This window comes from Equus quagga, chromosome 5 (assembly GCF_021613505.1).
Source record: "Equus quagga isolate Etosha38 chromosome 5, UCLA_HA_Equagga_1.0, whole genome shotgun sequence".
NCBI lineage: Eukaryota > Metazoa > Chordata > Mammalia > Perissodactyla > Equidae > Equus > Equus quagga.
Window position 1 is genome coordinate 1,594,557 of NC_060271.1, and position 17,212 is coordinate 1,611,768.

Below are 17,212 nucleotides of genomic sequence, written 5' to 3' on the forward strand. Positions count from 1 at the left end.
CTTGTAGAATTTACTTTCTTTTTATTTTTGCTCAGTGAAATTCTAAAAATACATGGTTTGCTTAAACTGGATAATCAATTCCAGCCAACTTTCATCTGAAGCCTGTCCTAAATTCCGAGTTGTCATTTTATCATCAGGTAACTAAGGATCTTTAGAGAAGTCTTTAAAATAATAATGAATTGATTAATGAGTATGAAGAAAAATGATTGGAGAAACAAATATGTTATTTGGGAGCCAATGATGAAGAAAAAGATTGGAAGATATTTTTCTTCTGAAAATAAACTATCCTAGTTCAGAAAGTTAATTTTAAAACCTCATATAATTTCTCATATTTTCCCCCAAGCGATTAAATTCAATTTGAAAGTAATAAAACTGTACTAGAATATTGGGAATAATCCGTGGTTGAAGTGAAACTGATTGTGCAAGAGTATATTGTTAATTAGAATACATAGTCGTAATTCAGAGATGGGAATTCCCTGCTACCGTAGGTCTAATTTCTGTAATGAAGGAAAGCGACTCCTCAGACAGTGTATAAAATTCTGTGAGTCTGTACACTACTAAAGACTACATCTTTTTGGTTAGATTTTGTTTAGGATTCTTTTCTACTTCCGTGAGTACCATGTTGTATTCTGCCTGAAACTCCTGTCCTTTGACGTTTGTGACAGTACGCTTGAAGTCACGGACGTCTCAAAGGTGGCCGGGAGGCCAGCACCGGAACACAGAGGAGTCTAGGCCAGAGAGAGGGTCTCAGAGTCACCAAACAGGTGACAGTTGAAGCAGTGAGACTGGATGAGTTCACTTAAAGAAGGAAGCAGAGAAAAAGATTCCTGGACAGAGTTAATAGGATATTAAGCGGTATCCACATTTAATTGGCAGGAGGAAGACAGAGCCTGTAGTAGGTCAGATTCATAAGAGAAAATATCAAGAAAATCAGGAAAGTAAGATTCTTTGGTTCTATCAGAACACAAATCTTGGTGGTTTTGATTTTATTAATTTTTTTTGCTGAGGAAGATTCACCCAGAGCTGACATCTGTGCCCATCTTCCTCTATTTTATATGTGGGACACCTGCCATAGCATGGCTTGATAAGTGGTGTGTAGGTCTGCACCCAGGATCCAAACCAGCGAATCCTGGGCCCCTGAAGTGGAGTGTGCGAACTTAACTGCTACGCCACTGGGCTGGCCCCTGAAGATTGTATATTTTTATTTCTTATTAAATTTCTTGCATATTATCACAGAAATGTATTATTTCTTACCATAGCATATCAACATTTAAGGTGTTTTAAATTTATACTCTACATGTTCAACAAATATTTATTGATCGCCTATTACATGCATATTGTCGGTGTTGTAGATGCTGCGAACAAAATAGACAAAAAAAACCCCTGCCCTTATGATGCTGATTCTGCAATAAAGGGAGACAGACAATAAACAGAGTAAACTAGTAGGGTATAGAATAAATCACCACTATCTTGTATATTAGTCAGTAATAAAATTAGGGAGGAAAATTAAGAAGGGGGAACAGTGCCCTAGTCAGTTTGGGCTGCCATAACAAAATATTGTAAGCCTGGGTAACTTAAGCAGCACAAATTCATTTCTTCACAGTTCTGCAGTCCAGTATTCCACAGTTAGAAGTCCAATATTAAAGTTCCGGCCAATTCGGTTTCTGGTGAGCTCTCTCCTCCTGGCTTGCAGATGGCCGCTTTCTCGCTGTGTCCTTGCATGCTGGAGAAAGTGAGTGTGCTGGTGTCTCTTCCTCTTTTTATGAGGACGTTAGTTAATTCTAGCATGAGGGTCCAACCCTCATGACCTCATCTAACCCTAATTACCTCCTGAAGGCCCGTCTCCAAATGCTGTCACACTGGGAGTTAGGGCTTCAACATACTAACTTGAGGGGCCACAGTTCAGTGCATTGCAGGTAGGTCATGTGTGGGCAGCAGTGGGAGAGGTGCTGAAATAGCTATTTGGTATGGGGTTGGTGAGAGGAGGTTTTAGTGAGAAGATGGTATTTGAACAAACACTTGAAATAAGTGAAAGAGTGAGCCCTGTGGGGGAAGAGCCTTCCTGGCAGAGGGAATAGGGAGCATGAGGCCCTGAGGCAGGAGTGAGCCTGGTGTATCTGAGGAGGAGCAGGGAAACCACTGTGGCTGGAATGGGGTGAGCAAGGGGAGGTGGAGGGTGTGGGCCTGGTAGCCCCTGGAAGGACGCTGAGAGGCCAGTGCAGGGTTTTGAGCAGAGTACAAGAGGAGTAACAGGATCTGACTTATGTTGGAAAAGGATGTGATCTACAGCTCCTACAAAGCAATACAATCAGATAATTTTGGAGTAATTTAGTATAGCGTATTGTTCAGAAAATAGACTAGTTCTTTTTGGTTTTCTTTTGTTTTTAAATCAAGAAAACGATCCCAAATTCAAAAAATATATACCCTCGCTGTTTTCTTTAATGTGAATTCTGAGATAAAGCATGTGTAAATGCCTAGTTAAATATAATCCTATGATCCACTAGCATTTACAAAAGATAAATATAGGGTTGTAGTAATAATATTATTTGTAGTTAGTAAGATGATATGTTAGAATTTTATTTACTTGAAATAATCAGTTAAATTTAGGAAACACATATCCACATATTTTGGTTACCATAACAACTTGGGTGCAAAATTGAAGAACAGATGTTATATCAACCTGTTGATGTTTAATAGTATGACGGTTTTAAAATTATAGTTATACTGTGTAGACTTTAAATTTATATATGCCATAAGTTGTCCTTGAAAGAGATACCTTATTTAACCTTCTTTCTGTAAGGATTTTTATAAAATATGAATAGATATGAATAAGGGAAGTCATCTGATACAACCCAGCATAGAAATTTACTTGAAAGATTTGTTTTACAACTGAAAGCATTTAGACTGAATTTTGTTATTTTCTACTTCTCTTACCAACTCTCTGCCGTCCTTTCCTTGAGGGGGTGAAGGGGATGGGGAACAATAGGATATATAGGAGAACATTTCATTTGGACTTATTAGCTACTCATGGCTATGATAGTAGAATTTTAAATAGGATTTTCTAATGGTCTTGGGACGTTTAATGTCAGCTTTATTTGTAAACTGTTTTTGAAATCTTGCTATTCAAATTTACTGCATTCAGTCTTTAGATACCAGAATCACTCAGTGACAGGCTGTAAATGCATTCATTTAAATCCCATTTTATTTAGAATTCTTTAAACTTTCAGGAAGCTGGGCATTTGAATTCATGTGCAAATCATTCTTATGCATTTATAGTTGGACAAAGTAAATGCATAAATTATTAATATTATTCGTCTCACGAGTAGAAAATATGAGAGTGTTTAACATTGAAGTGAAATGTCGTTGTTGGCCAATGTACACAAACATGCACTGTTCACCTTACAGAATTTCATTTTGTCTGACATGGAGAATATTGAGGAAAAGGCAGACATCATAGCAGCCACAATAATTGAATTGGCCTCTGAATCATATAAAGTTAGGAAGCCTGACAGTAACATTGTCTAAAACCTTAAAAAAATATTATGGTGTATGTGATGTGTATCTACTTGAGGCTGAAATGAATGGGCTATTAGAAAAATTGCGTTTGGGCAAAAAGGGGAGAAAAGTAAAGATATTTTCAGAAAAACATTAAAAAATGGAGGTGATTTTTTTTCTCTTAATATGTTTTGGTTTCTGTTTTCAAAGGAAGCTTTTAATCTAATCATGAAACTTCTCTGGCATTAATTTTTTTTCTTTTTCTTTTTGTAAACTTAATTATTACAGGCATACCTCAGAGATATTGTTTGGTTTGGTTCCAGGAGACCGTAATAAAACAAATACCGCAATAAAGCAAGTCACATGAATTTTTTGGTTCCCCAGTGCATATCAAAGTTATGTTTACACTGTGCTGTAATCTATTAAGAGTGTAATAGCATTATGCTACAAAAAGCAATGTATATATACCCTAGTTAAAAAATACTTTATTGCTAAAAAAATGCTAACCACCATCTGAGCTTTTAACAACTCATAATCCTTTTGCTGCTGGAGGGTCCTGCCTCCATGTTGATGGCTGCTGACTGATCAGGGTGGGGGTTGCTGAAGGCTGGGGTGGCTGCGGCAATTTCTTAAAATAAGACAACAACGAAGTTTACCGCATCGATTGACTCTTCCTTTCACTAGCAATTTCTCTGTACCATGCGATGCTGTTTGATAGCATTTTACCCACAGCAGAACTTCTTTCAAAATTGGCGTCAGTTCTCTCAAACCCTGCCACTGCTTTATCAACTAAGTTTATGAAATATTCTAAATCCTGTGTTGTCATGTCAACAGTCTTCACAGCATCTTCACCAGGAGTAGATTCCATCTCAAGAAGCCACTTTCTTTGCTTATTCATAAGAAGCAGCTCCTCAACGATTAATGTTTGATCATGAGGTTGCAGCAATTCAGTCACACCTTCAGGCCCCACTTCTGAGTCTGGTCCTCCTGCTATTTCCACCACAGCTGCAGTTACTTCCTCCACTGAAGTCTTGAACCTTCAAAGTCGTCCATGAGGGTTGGACTCAACTTCTTCCAAACTCCTGTTACTGTTGATATGTTGCCTTCTTCCCATGAATCACAAATGTTCTTAACGGCATCTAGAATGGTGACTCCTTTCCAGAAGGTTTTCAGTTTCCTTTTCCCAGATCCATCAGAGCAATCGCTATCTCTGCAGCTATAGCCTTACAAATGTGTTTCTTAAATAAAAAGACTTGAGAGTTGAAATGACTCCTTGATCCATGGGCTGTAGAATGTATGTTGTGTTAGCAGGCATGAAAACAACATTAATCTCATTGTACATCTCCAGAGCTCTTGGGCAACCAGGAGCATTGTCAGTGAGCAGTAATATTTTGAAAGGAATCTTTTTTTCCCAACAGTAGGTCTCAGTGGGTTTAAAATATTTAGTAAACCAAGTTGTAAACAGTTGTGTTGTCATCCAGGCTTTGTTGTTCCATTTATAGAGAACAGGCAGAGTACAGTTAGCATCATTCTTAAGGGCCCTAGGATATTCAGAATGGTAAATGAGCATAGGTTTCAACTTTAAGTCACCAGCTACGTTAGCCCCTAAAAAGAGAGTCAGCCTTTGACGCCAGGTATTGACTTCTCTCTAGTTAGATGGCATCTTCTTCCAATAGAAGGCTGTTTTGTCTATACTGACAATCTGTTGTTTAGTGTAGCCCCTTCATTAACAATCTTAGTTAGATCTTCTAGATAACATGCTGCGGCTTCCACATCAGCGCTTGCTGCTTCACCTTGCACTTTTATGTTATGTGGCTGGCTTCTTTTCCTTAAACCTCACGAACCAACCTCTGCTGCCTTCACGCTTTCTTCTGCAGCTTCCTCATCTCTCTAAGCCTTCAGAGAATTGAAGAGAGTTAGAGCCTTGCTCTGGATTAGGCTTTGGCTTAAGAAATGTTGTGGCTGGTTTGGTCTTCTATCCAGACCTCTAAAACTTTCTCCATATCCACAATAAGGTGTTTCAATTTCTTATCATTCGTGTGTTCACTGGAGCAGCACTTTTAATTTTCTTCAAGGATTTTTCCTTTGCATTCACAACTTGGACAATTATTTGGCACAAGAAGCCTAGCTTTTGGTCTGTCTTGGCTTCCAACATGGCTTCCTCACTGAGCTTAATTATTTCTAGCTTTTGATAAAGTGAGAGACGTGTGACTCTTCCTTTCACTTGAACACCTAGAGGCCATTGTATGGTTATTAACTGGTCTGATTTCAATATTGTCGTGTCTCAGGGAATAGGGAGGCCTGAGGAGAGGGAGAGAGACGGGGGAATGGCTGGTTGGTGAAACAGTCAGAACACACAACATTTATCAATTAAGTTCACCATCTTAGATGGGTGTGGTTTGTGGCACCCAAAACAATTACAATAGAAACATCAGAGATGACTGATGACGGATCACCATAACGAACACAATACAGTAATAATGAAAAAGTGTGAAATATTGTGAGAATCACCAAAATGTGACACAGAGACAAAGTGAGCAAATGCCGTTGGAAAAATGGGGCCAGTAGACTTAGCTGATGCAGGGTTGCCACAAACCTTCAATTTGTAAAAACACAGCATCTGTGAAGCGCAATAAGATGAAGTATGCCAGTATAGACTGTTTTCTATGAGCAAGTAATTGCTGTTTTACTTGATCTGTGGTGCCGAAAAGAATCCTGACGTGTACCAGCAGTTGTTTCATAAATACGATAGTTGTTACTGCAGATAAATGTGGCCAGGTCTGAATACATCGTTCATATGTGAGGAGTGGTTGATTATAAAATTTTATTTGAAAACTTTTTCTTACTATTTTACCATTCCAGAGGACAAGTGATCTATGTCAAGGTGGGTTTAATTTTAACTTTTTATTTTTAGTTACTTATACTTTATTTTAGACTACTTCAAAATTTAGTCAGACTATAGTTTCCATTGCAGTTTAGGAAAGAAATGAAATGAGTTAGAGGAAAAAATTTTTTAAAAGGTAAAATTATGACTTATCCAAATATAAAATGAACCATATCTGAGATTTTATTTAACTTATTGAGGGAGCCAGTAATCTGTTATAACTAGCTCAAAGGAGAATTCAAGAACCGTAGGTACATAGGCAATCAGGAATGCTGAAATGACTTTACAAATAGATGCAAAACTGATTTGTTCATAAGGCAATGATCAATTCTGTCCCACCAGAGAGAGTTCATTTTCATTCCACGGACAAGCATCATTTGCATTATTTCAGTTTTGTGTGACTTAGAGAGTTGTAAAATAGCTCTAAGGCCGTGAAAGGCAGAGAGAACACTGAAGGATGTACTTGACAGGGTACCCCATGATTTTTTTTCCCATTTCAAAATCTTTTGCAGTTTTTTCTTTTATTTTCTATTGTCATCCATTTGCCTTTCAAGTAAAGATACCAAATCAAATCATCCTGTCAGATTAATATATAAACAGAAGTTTTTGTTTTGTTAAGTAGCCACATAGGCGTTATCCTTGTCGTGTTTCCTTTCTGACCTTAAAGTGGTAATCTACTAGCCTCATTGATTTCTGTTCTGTCAGTTTCTAGTGAGTTTTGGCTTGAGGTTATTGATGCTAAAATCCTATGCCTTTTGAAAAGTATATGCTTGCCTTCAGAAATTAAGGGAAAGAGCTGGAAATAGAGGCGGTGTAGAGGGAGTGGTTTCATTTTTCAGGGGAAACATTTAAACCTCACATGAGCCATTTAGAACTAAAGATATAGACGTAAAATCAAGAATGAAGTCACAGAAATGCAAGTGACTGAGGAGAAAGGAGTTTAGGGAGGAGAAAGATTTTTGTTTTACTTTTTTTAGTTTTATTCTTTATTATAAATGTTTAGAAATATGTGTAAAGGTAGAGAATAAATTGAATAATTTAGTGAACCCCTCTCACTCACATTCCATAGTATCAGCCTTTTTGTACACTGGCTTCATCTGTCCCGTCTCTCATTTTTTTCCCCAGTATTTTAATGCAAATCCCAGACATGAGGGTTTCCCCCCTAATTACTTCAATATGCATTTTGGAAAGCAGTATCATTATTTTCTTCCATAATCATACATTATCATACCTGGAACTATTAATAATAATTCCTTAATAAAGTTAATATCCTGTCCATATTCAGATTTCTCTGTCTCTAAGTATGGTTCTACAGTCGGTTTGTTGACATCACAATGAGTTAAGATGCATTCGTTAGGTTTGGTTGCTGTGCCCCTTCAGTCTCTTTGACTTTGGAAGAGTGCCCCTCCCTTCTTTTTGTTTTTTTAATCATGTCATTGACTTGTTGAATAAATCCAGTCCCACATTCTAGATTTATCTGATTGCTTCTTTGTGGTATCATCTAACCTGTTTCTCTATAGACTTGTAAATGGAAGTTAAATTTTGGCGAGAATATTTTAGAGATGGTGCAGCTGTGCTTCATATTGCTTCACATCAGGATTCTCTTAACCCAGCTGCTCCACATTTAGTGATGCCACGTTCAGCTAGGGGGTTTGGATGCTGATGGCCTAACCCCTCCTTTGGAAATGTGGTTTTCCCGTTTATGGCCAGCAAGTGATCGTGGGGTGATGATTTAGCACTGTGAAATATCCAGTTCTTTAGCAATCTGAGAAGTTTGTGTGGTTTTTTTGTTTTGTTTTGTTTTGTTTTTTGCTGAGGAAGATTTGCCTTGAGCTGGCATCTGTGCCAGTCTTCCTCTATTTTGTATGTGGGTCACCACCACAGCATGGCTGCTGATGAGTGGTGTAGATTTGTGCCCAGGAACTGAACCTGGGCTGCCAGAGTGGAGCACGTCAAGCTTAACCACTAGGTCACAGGGCCGGTCCCTCTGAGAAGTTTTTTTGATTGAGGAACTGTCGTCCTCCTCTGTCTCAGAAGGTTCCTGAATGTGTGTCTTCAGGAATAATCTATATAGAATGATGAAGGAAGGATTGGACCAGTCAAATCAACTCTAATGGAATAAAAGATGTTGCAGCCACATTTTTCTTATGTTCAAGGGTAGATTTAAGAGGTAGGTAAGAGAGATTTTTTAAAAAATTGGAATGATGATGAGTGCATAAGAGTTGAAAAGAAAGGAAAGATGATCCTAGGTAATTGTATTTAAAAGACTTATTTAGTGTCTGCGTATCTTTAATTAACAATGCCACAAGGACCCTCACCTAAACTAAATCCGACAACAATAGCAAAAAAAAAAAGCCTCTGGAATGCTCATTTTATAAGCTTCAAAGAGTGGAAAAATATCAACAGTGAAACCAAGTCTCAGTTCTGTTGGAGAGGATGGCCCAGGTGATGAGAGCTGCAGTGGCAGCACCGCCTGATGCTGGCATGAGGAGGCTGATGTAACCGCGCTGAGAGTGACGGAAGGAGAAAGAATGACTCTACAAATGCAAGATACATCTGTTTCAGAAAATTGCTAGACTTGTTAATATTGCAGAGAAGCTGTAAAACATGAGGTAGAGGCTGTAGAGGGCAGAACTGATGCCCCAGAGCAAAGACTCATTGATGCTTGAGAGAGAGGAACATAGCACAACCAAGTTAAAGCACACCCAAAGCTAAAACATGTCTAACAAACGGAGGAATATTGAAACGACACAAGGACATCCACGCGGCATAGAACAGTGGTATAGACCAGTGCATTCATTCATGTCTGCATTTCTGTGCCTGTGGATTCTATATCATTGATTTAGATAACATTTCTCAAATTGAGTTTTTAGAAGAATCCCAGGGCATCATGCGTGAGAAGCCCTGAAATGAGGATGCCTGGATATTTAAATTTGTCAAGTGTTTAATCTTTTGTAAAGATAGGCTCTTACAAGGTGCCAACGTATAAAGAGAAAATTTAAAGACATGTAAGAGTGAGAATGAATTTGAATCTTACTTTTCAGACTTTGGAGAAGCGTAAGTTTAGGGGGAAAGAAACAAAACAAAACAAATTGAAAAAACAATGGAATACACTTTGGTGTGGCATCTAGCCAAAGGGAAGATCCCTCTGGAAGTGACACACATGAAACAGGGTGCCAGCCAAGTCCTCAGTAGCAACAGCACTCCTTTCACAGTCCACTGACCAGCCAGAGTTAGATAAAATAGAGTTTAGTTTGTCTATGATTATGACGACAGCTTGTACCCTGCTATTCTTAGAAAACCACAGATCAAGTAAGGAACTGACAACAGCGTTAACAAAGAATTGGGTCGAATAGTATGAAAAATAAGATTTAACTGACATGAGAAACTAAATGCCAGGAAAAAGATGTATATTTTCAAATGCACATAAATCTTTCATAAAAATATTGGTCATGTAATTTGGACAATAACATGTATACTTAATATAAAAATGTTATGGTTCAAATTGTGAGAACACAGTACATTAAAATTAATATAACAAACATTAAAAGATGGGTGGCCACATAAAAATTAAAATAAAATTGTGTATATGTAAGGCAAGAGAGAAGTCCATAAACAATAAAAGCTGCCTTTTTTTTTTAAAGATTGGCAGCTGAGCTAACAACTGTTGCCAATCTTTTTTCTTTTTTTTTCTGCTTTTTCTCCCCAAATCCCCCAGGACATAGTTGTACATTTTAGTTGTAGGTCCTTCTAGTTGTGGCATGTGGGACGCTGCCTCAACATGGGCTGATGAGTGGTGCCATGTCTGCACCAGAATCCGAACCAGCGAAACCCCGGGCCTGTTGAAGCAGAGCATGCGAACTTAACCACTCGGCCACGGGGCCGGCCCCAAAAGCTGCCTTAACATCAATAAATTTTGTAATGATGCAGTTATAATTTCATGGGTTGCTGTCAAACCTGTATGTAAAGAATATTTTATCAATTTAAATATATTAGTAAGAAAGAAAAAGAGAAAAGAAATAGAGAAATATAATGTGCCCCCAAGAGGGGAAATATAATTAATCAAATTAAGCAGAAATAAGCAAAATTACAACAGTTGATTCTTTGGGGAATTTAGCCAAAGTGAAAATCATTGGATCAGTTAGCTAGACAAGGAATAAAATGTGAGTAGGATCAGGAGAAGAGCTACAGGAGCATACAGGAAACCAAATATTGGGGAGAACATCATTTTTAGTTGATGGCGTTAATTAATGGCCCAGGTCAAGATCAGAAGTAGTGAAAGTGTGTGCGTGCTGAGGGGGTGTGTGAGAGAGCTGCTCAAGCGGGTGCAGCTAGAAGTAGAAATAGTAGCTGGAATGAACCTTCTCAAATTAATTTTTAAGGAAAGAGGTAAGGTGTAATTAAATAAATAAAAACAACTGTTAGAAACCCAAAGAATGGTAAGAAATCAGCAAACAAAAGGGCATGTAACCCTGATGGACATTTTACTTTGGAGAATTTTTTCAGAAGTTCAAAGAACAGTTATTTAGTGAATAATTAATTGTAGATTCAAAATATAGAAGGAGACGTTGTTAATTGATTCATTTTCTGAGCATAAATGATTTTGCTTTGACAATTTGATAAGAACAACACCTTTAAAAGAGTTTATGAATTGGGGTTATTAACCACAAACAGTACAATGCTACTTGACAATAATTATTTACTATGAGCAAGTAAATTAGCCTCAGATTCTTGGGTAGCATAATAAATGAAAGCTATTAACACAGAGGAAGAAATTTAGACTCCTCTTTGATTCCTCTCCTTCCTTCCCCTCTGTATCCTACCAGGGAGAAAATCTTGTTGACTGCCTTCACAGGCATTAGGAATCTGTTCCCTTCTCCATCAACACTGCTACTACGCTAGTAAAAGTCACTACCATCTCTCCTGTAGATTAACTGCAGTCACCTCCTATCTTAATCTTCCTGTTCCATTTTTCACCTCAATTCCCAGCAACCTATTTTCTTTCTTTTTTAAAAAAAAATTTTATTGCGGTAACATTGTATAAATTTCAGGTGTACATCCTTATATTTCAATTTCTGTGTAGATTACATCATGTTCACCACCCAAAGACTAATTACAATCATTACCACACACATGTGCCCAAGTACCCCTTTTGCCTTCCTTCCCCGCTCCCCTCTGGTAACCACCAATCCAATCTCTGTTGCTATGTGTTTGTTGTTGTTTTTATCTTCTACTTATGAGTGATATCATATGGTATTTGACTTTTTCTCTCTTACTTATTTCGCTTAGCATAATATCCTCAAGGTCCAACATACATGTTATCACAAATGGCCAGATTTCATCATTTCTTATGGCTAAGGAGTATTCCATTGTGTATATATACCACATGGCCCTAAGCTAACATCTGTTGCCAATCTTTTTCTTTTTTTTTCCTTCTTCTCCCCGAAGCTCCCCAGTACATAGTTGTATATTCTAGTTATAGGTACTTCTGGTTCTGCTATGTGGGACGCTGCCTTAGCGTGGCTTGATGAGCTAGGTCCGTGCCCAGGATCTGAACTGGTGAAACCCTGGGCTACCAAGGCAGACTGCGTGAACTTAACTGCTCAGCCATGCGGCCGGCTCCCCGGTTTTTTTTTGACAGTCACCTAGGTTGCTTCCAAGTCTTGGCGATTATGAATAATGCTGTGATGAACATAGGGGTGCATTTATCTTTGAATATTCATGTTTTCATGTTCTTTGGATAGATACCCAGCAGTGGAATAGCTGGATCATATGGTAGTTCTATTCTTAATGTTCTGAGGACTCTCCATACTGTTTTCCATAGTGGCTGTATCAGTTTGCACTCACACCAGCAGTGAATGAGAGTTCTCTTCTCTCCACATCCTCTCCAACACTTATTTCCTGTCTTGTTAATTACAGCCATTTGGACAAGAGCGAGGTGATATCTCATTGTAGTGTTGTTTTTTTTTTTTAGGAAGATTAGCCGTGAGGTCACATCTGCTGCCAATCCTCCTCTTTTTGCTGAGGAGGATTGGCCCTGAGCTAACATCTGTGCCCATCTTCCTCTGCTTTATATGTGGGACCCCAAACCCGGGATCTGAACTGGCGAACTCTGGGCTGTCAAAGCGAAGCACATGAACTTAACCGCTATGCCACTGGGCCAGCCCAACTCATTGTAGTTTTGCTTTGCATTTCCCTGATAGTTAATGATGTTCAGTGTCCTTTCATGTCCTGTTGGCCATCTGTATCTTCTTTGGAGAAATGTCTGTTCAGATCTTTTGCTCATTTTTTAATTGGGTTCTTAGTTTTTTTGTTGTTGAGATGTAGGAGTTCTTTATATATTTTGGATATTGATCCCTTATCTGATATATGGTTTGCAAAATCTTCTCCCAGTTGTTAGGTTGTGTTTTCGTTTTGTTGATGGTTTCCTTTCCTGTGCAGAAGGTTTTTGTTTGATGTAGTCCCATTTGTTTATTTTTTCTTTTGTTTCCCTTGCCCAGTCAGACACGGTACTTGAAAATATGCTGCTAAGACCCATGTCGAAGAGTGTACTGCCTCTGTTTTCATCTAGAAGTTTCAGGTCTTTAATCCATTTTGAGTTGATTTTTGTGTATGGTATAAGATAATGGTCTACTTTCATTCTTTTGCATGTGGCTGCTCTTTATTGAAGAGACTTTCCTTTCTCTATTGTATATTCTTGGCTCCCTTGTGGAATATTAGCTGTCCATGAGTGTGTGGGTTTATTTCTGGACTCTCAATTCTGTTCCATTGATCTATGTGTCTGTTTTAGTGCCAGTACCATGCTGTTTTGGTTACTATAGCTTTGTATTATATTTTGAAATCAGGGAGTGTGATAGCTCCAGCTTTGTTCCTTTTTCTCAGGAATCCTTTGGCTATTCAGGGTCTTTTGTTGTTCCATATAAATTTTAGGATTCTTTGTTCTATTTCTGTGAAAACTTGTTGGAAGTTTATAGGGACTGCGTTGAATCTGTAGATTGCTTTAGGGAGTATGGACGTTTTAATGATGTTGATTCTTCCAATCCAAGAGCACAGGATATCTTTCCATTTCTTTGTGTCTTCTTCAGTTTGTTTCAACAATGCTTTATAGTTTTCAGTGTACAGGTCTTTCACCTCTTCAGTTAAGTTTATTCCCAGGTATTTTATTCTTTTTGTTGCAATTGTAAATGGGATTGTATTCGCAATTTCTCCTTCTGCTACTTCATGGTTAGTGTATAGAAATGCAGCTGATTTTTGCATGTTGATTTTGTATCCTGTGACTTTACTGTATCTAATAACCTATTTTCAAGACAGTAGCCAGAATGATCTTTTTAATGTCACTTCCCTGATTTAAACCTTTTAGTGGCTTCTCATCTAATTTAGGATAAAAATCCAAACTCTTTACTTGGTTTTTAAGTCATATAATTTGGCCGCTAGCTGCTTCCCCATCTTTCTCATGTGTCGCTCTCCCCAGGGTTTTCTTGATTCCAGCTGTTTCACCTGGAGCTTGTTTCCTCCTTACAGCTCCTCTGCTTGCTGATCTCTCTGCCTGGAACGTTCCCTCCTCAGTTCCTTACACCAGCACCGTCTTGCTGGGGAGGATTTTCCTGGTCGCCTAATCTCAAAAAGCCTCTCTTCCCTGCAGCCCTTCTCTGACACGGTTCACTGCTTGGTTTCCTCACGTACTCAAGTGAAATTGTCCTGTTTACCTGTTTACTGTCTGTCTCGTCCTCTAGAACATAAGGCCTCTGTTCACTGCTGTGTTCCTAGTGCCTGTGACAGTTTCTGAGATGCTTAGAGAATCTTTGTTAAGTGATTGCATGATGGGTAATAATAGGAAAGATAAGTAATATAATATTGGGTTAAAAATAGAAAAATTGGGCAATGCAATTGAATAGCAGTTACCTTCCCTCATAGATATTAGCATGTATCAAATTAATAATTGATAATGGGAAAAGGATGCCTATAGGAAGTAGTGTACAAGTAGCAGCAGCCTTAGGAGTTTGCGTTAGTTCTGATCCATCCACCTAACTTTGAGGAAGTTACCTGATCTAACCTTCAGTAGTCTTCATTTGTAAAATCGGAAGAGCAATGTCACCTGGGTGTTTTATGTGCGTGTTTGTGTGGGTAAGGTCCTGCCCCCTTACCTTCCTCGCTTGTAAGACATTTTAATGGCAAATATTCTACACCAGGCCCAAGATTTCCAAAGTGGTTCATATGACAACACCAATTTAGGTAACATCTGTGAAACACCTGGCACAGTGCGAGGCACATAGAAAGTGAACAATAAATGTTAGTTCCTTTCACTCCCAGTTGGAGTCTGTAGGCTGGCTCATTCCATATTTAACTCCAGATCCTCCTTGGGGTTCTTAAAACTGTATATTCTTGTTCTTAGAGTACATTCCTGCTGTCTCACAGTCTGTAAACTCTTGAGTGTTTTCCCTACGACATTTATCATAATGATTTATTCATTGCTTGTGTTCTATAAATGTTTGTTTAAAATTCAGCATGCATTTATTAAGTACCTATTATGTGCAGTGCATGAAGTCAAATACAGAAAACAAAGTAAAGGAGATGGAAAGGCATATTCTAGCTGTTCAGGGGAAAATGTTGCTTACTTTTAAAGGATAGATTTGAACTTATAAAAATAAAAGATGTTGACACTCTGAAATGTAATAAAATAAATGTGGAAAGGAAAGTAAAAAAACAAAAAATATTTTACCCACGTATGTGGTAAAATCTTACTATGCAAAATAGATGAAGATTTGATAGAAATATATGTGGTCTGTAACAGGATTCTGCTTGATAGATAGATAGTTGGAGGAGAGAAACAGTTCACACACAGAAAACCTTTATGAAGAATATTTAGTTTTGGGGCTGGACTGCTTCCATAGTGGTCGAGTTTGTGTACTCTGCTTTGGCAGCCCGTGGTTTGCTGGTTCAGATCTTGGGCACGGACCTGTGCACCCCTTATCAAGCCATGCTGTGGCAGGCATCTAACATGAAGGATGGGCACAGATGTTAGCTCAGGGCCAACCTTCCTCAGCAAAAAGAGGAGGATTGGTGGCGGATTTTGGCTCAGGGCTAATCTTCCTCAAAAAAAAAAAAAAAAGAATATTTAGTCTTTCTACCAATTAAAGAAACATGGCTCAGACATTTCCAAAGTACATTTATTCAGTAAAAGATTTACTCAAGACGCATGTAATGTGGTGCAAGAAACCATTATTACGAAAATGTAGTACAAAGCATTAAAAATAAAAACAACAAAAGCAGGTTCTAATCCTCTTCTTCTAAGCCTTTTTACTTCCATGCCAGCTTTTTTTTTTTTTTTTAAATAGACTTTATTTTTAAAAGCAGTTTTAGGTTCACAGCAAAATGGAGTGGAAGGTGCAGAGATTTCCCATATACCTCTTACCTCCACGTGGACAGTCTCTCCCACTGTCTAAATTCTGCACCAGAGTTTTACATTTGTTATAATAGATGAACCCACATCGACCCATCATGGCCCAAAGTCCATGGTTTATATTAGGGTTCACTCTTAGTGTTGCAGGTTCTGTGGGTTTTGAGAAATGTATAATGATGTGTATTCATCATTATAGTATCACCTAGAGTAGTTTCATGGCCCTAAAAATACTCTAGGCTCTGCCTGTTCATTCTTCTCTTCCCCCTAGCCCATGATGGCCATGGATCTTTTCAGTGACTCCATAGTTGTGCCTTTTCCAGAATGTCATGTGTGTAGTTGAAATCATATACTAGACAGCCTTTTCAGATTGGCTTTTTTTACTTAAAAATATGCATTTAAGGTTCCTCCATGTCTTTTCATGGCTGGATAGCTCATTTCTTCTTAGCACCGAGTAATATTCCATTGTCTGTATGTAACACAGATTATCCACTCACCTACTGAAGGACGTCCCGGTTGCTCCCAGTGGTGCATAAAGCTGCTGTTAAGCATCCGGAAAGCGGTTTTTTGTTCCCTGCCCATCACTTAACCTCTCTGGAACTTAATTTTCTTGTCTGTATAACTTAGCTGATGATTACTAAGGACTCTGAGGCTGGAATTATGTGGTTATCTAGATAAGATCATGAGGTCTTATGTTATACTGATTATGAATAACTCAGATATGCCTGTGTGCTGATGATGTCATAAATTGGTAAAGCCTTTCCAGCAGAAAGCAGTCTGGTCCTATATAATAGAAGTTACACTCTGTTCTTACTCTTTCACCAGATCGTTCTATTTTGAAAGGTGTACTTCAAGTAAATCGAAATGGAGGTTAAAAAGTAACATTTTTTTATGTGGCATATATATAAAATGGAATCCTACTCGGCCATAAAAAAAAACAAAATCGCCCCAATTGCAGCAACATGGATGGACCTTGAGGGTATGATGTTAAGTAAAATAAGCCAGACAGAGAAAGACAAACACCATATGATTTCACTCATATGTAGGAGATAAACTAACACACAGACAAAGAGAACAGATTAGTGCTTACCAGAGGGGAAGGGAGTAGGGGGGTGGGCATAAGGGGTCAAGAGGCACATATATGTGGTGACTGACAAATAATAAGGTTCCACTGAAATTTCACAGTGTTATAAACTATAATGACCTAAATAAAACTAAAAAACATATATCTTTTTTTTAAAACAAAGATTTTCCTAGCAGAGTAATTTATCAAAGCCAAATAAAACAAAACACAACTATGGAACCAATTGAAATGCCCGTTAATGGGGAAATGCAAAGTCAATTGCATGAGAGCAAGGATCACGACTGTCTGTTCTGACTAATGTGTACGTGGCACCTTGCTCAGTGTGGTGTTCTAAACATTAGTTGAATGTAAA

The 17,212-nt window shown here is 38.2% G+C and overlaps 1 protein-coding gene across 3 annotated transcripts in view; it reads left to right on the forward strand.

The window, feature by feature from the left end:
- OMA1 (OMA1 zinc metallopeptidase) overlaps positions 1-17,212 on the forward strand; it is a 99,393-nt gene that overhangs the window by 66,179 nt on the left and 16,002 nt on the right. The window lies entirely within an intron of this gene.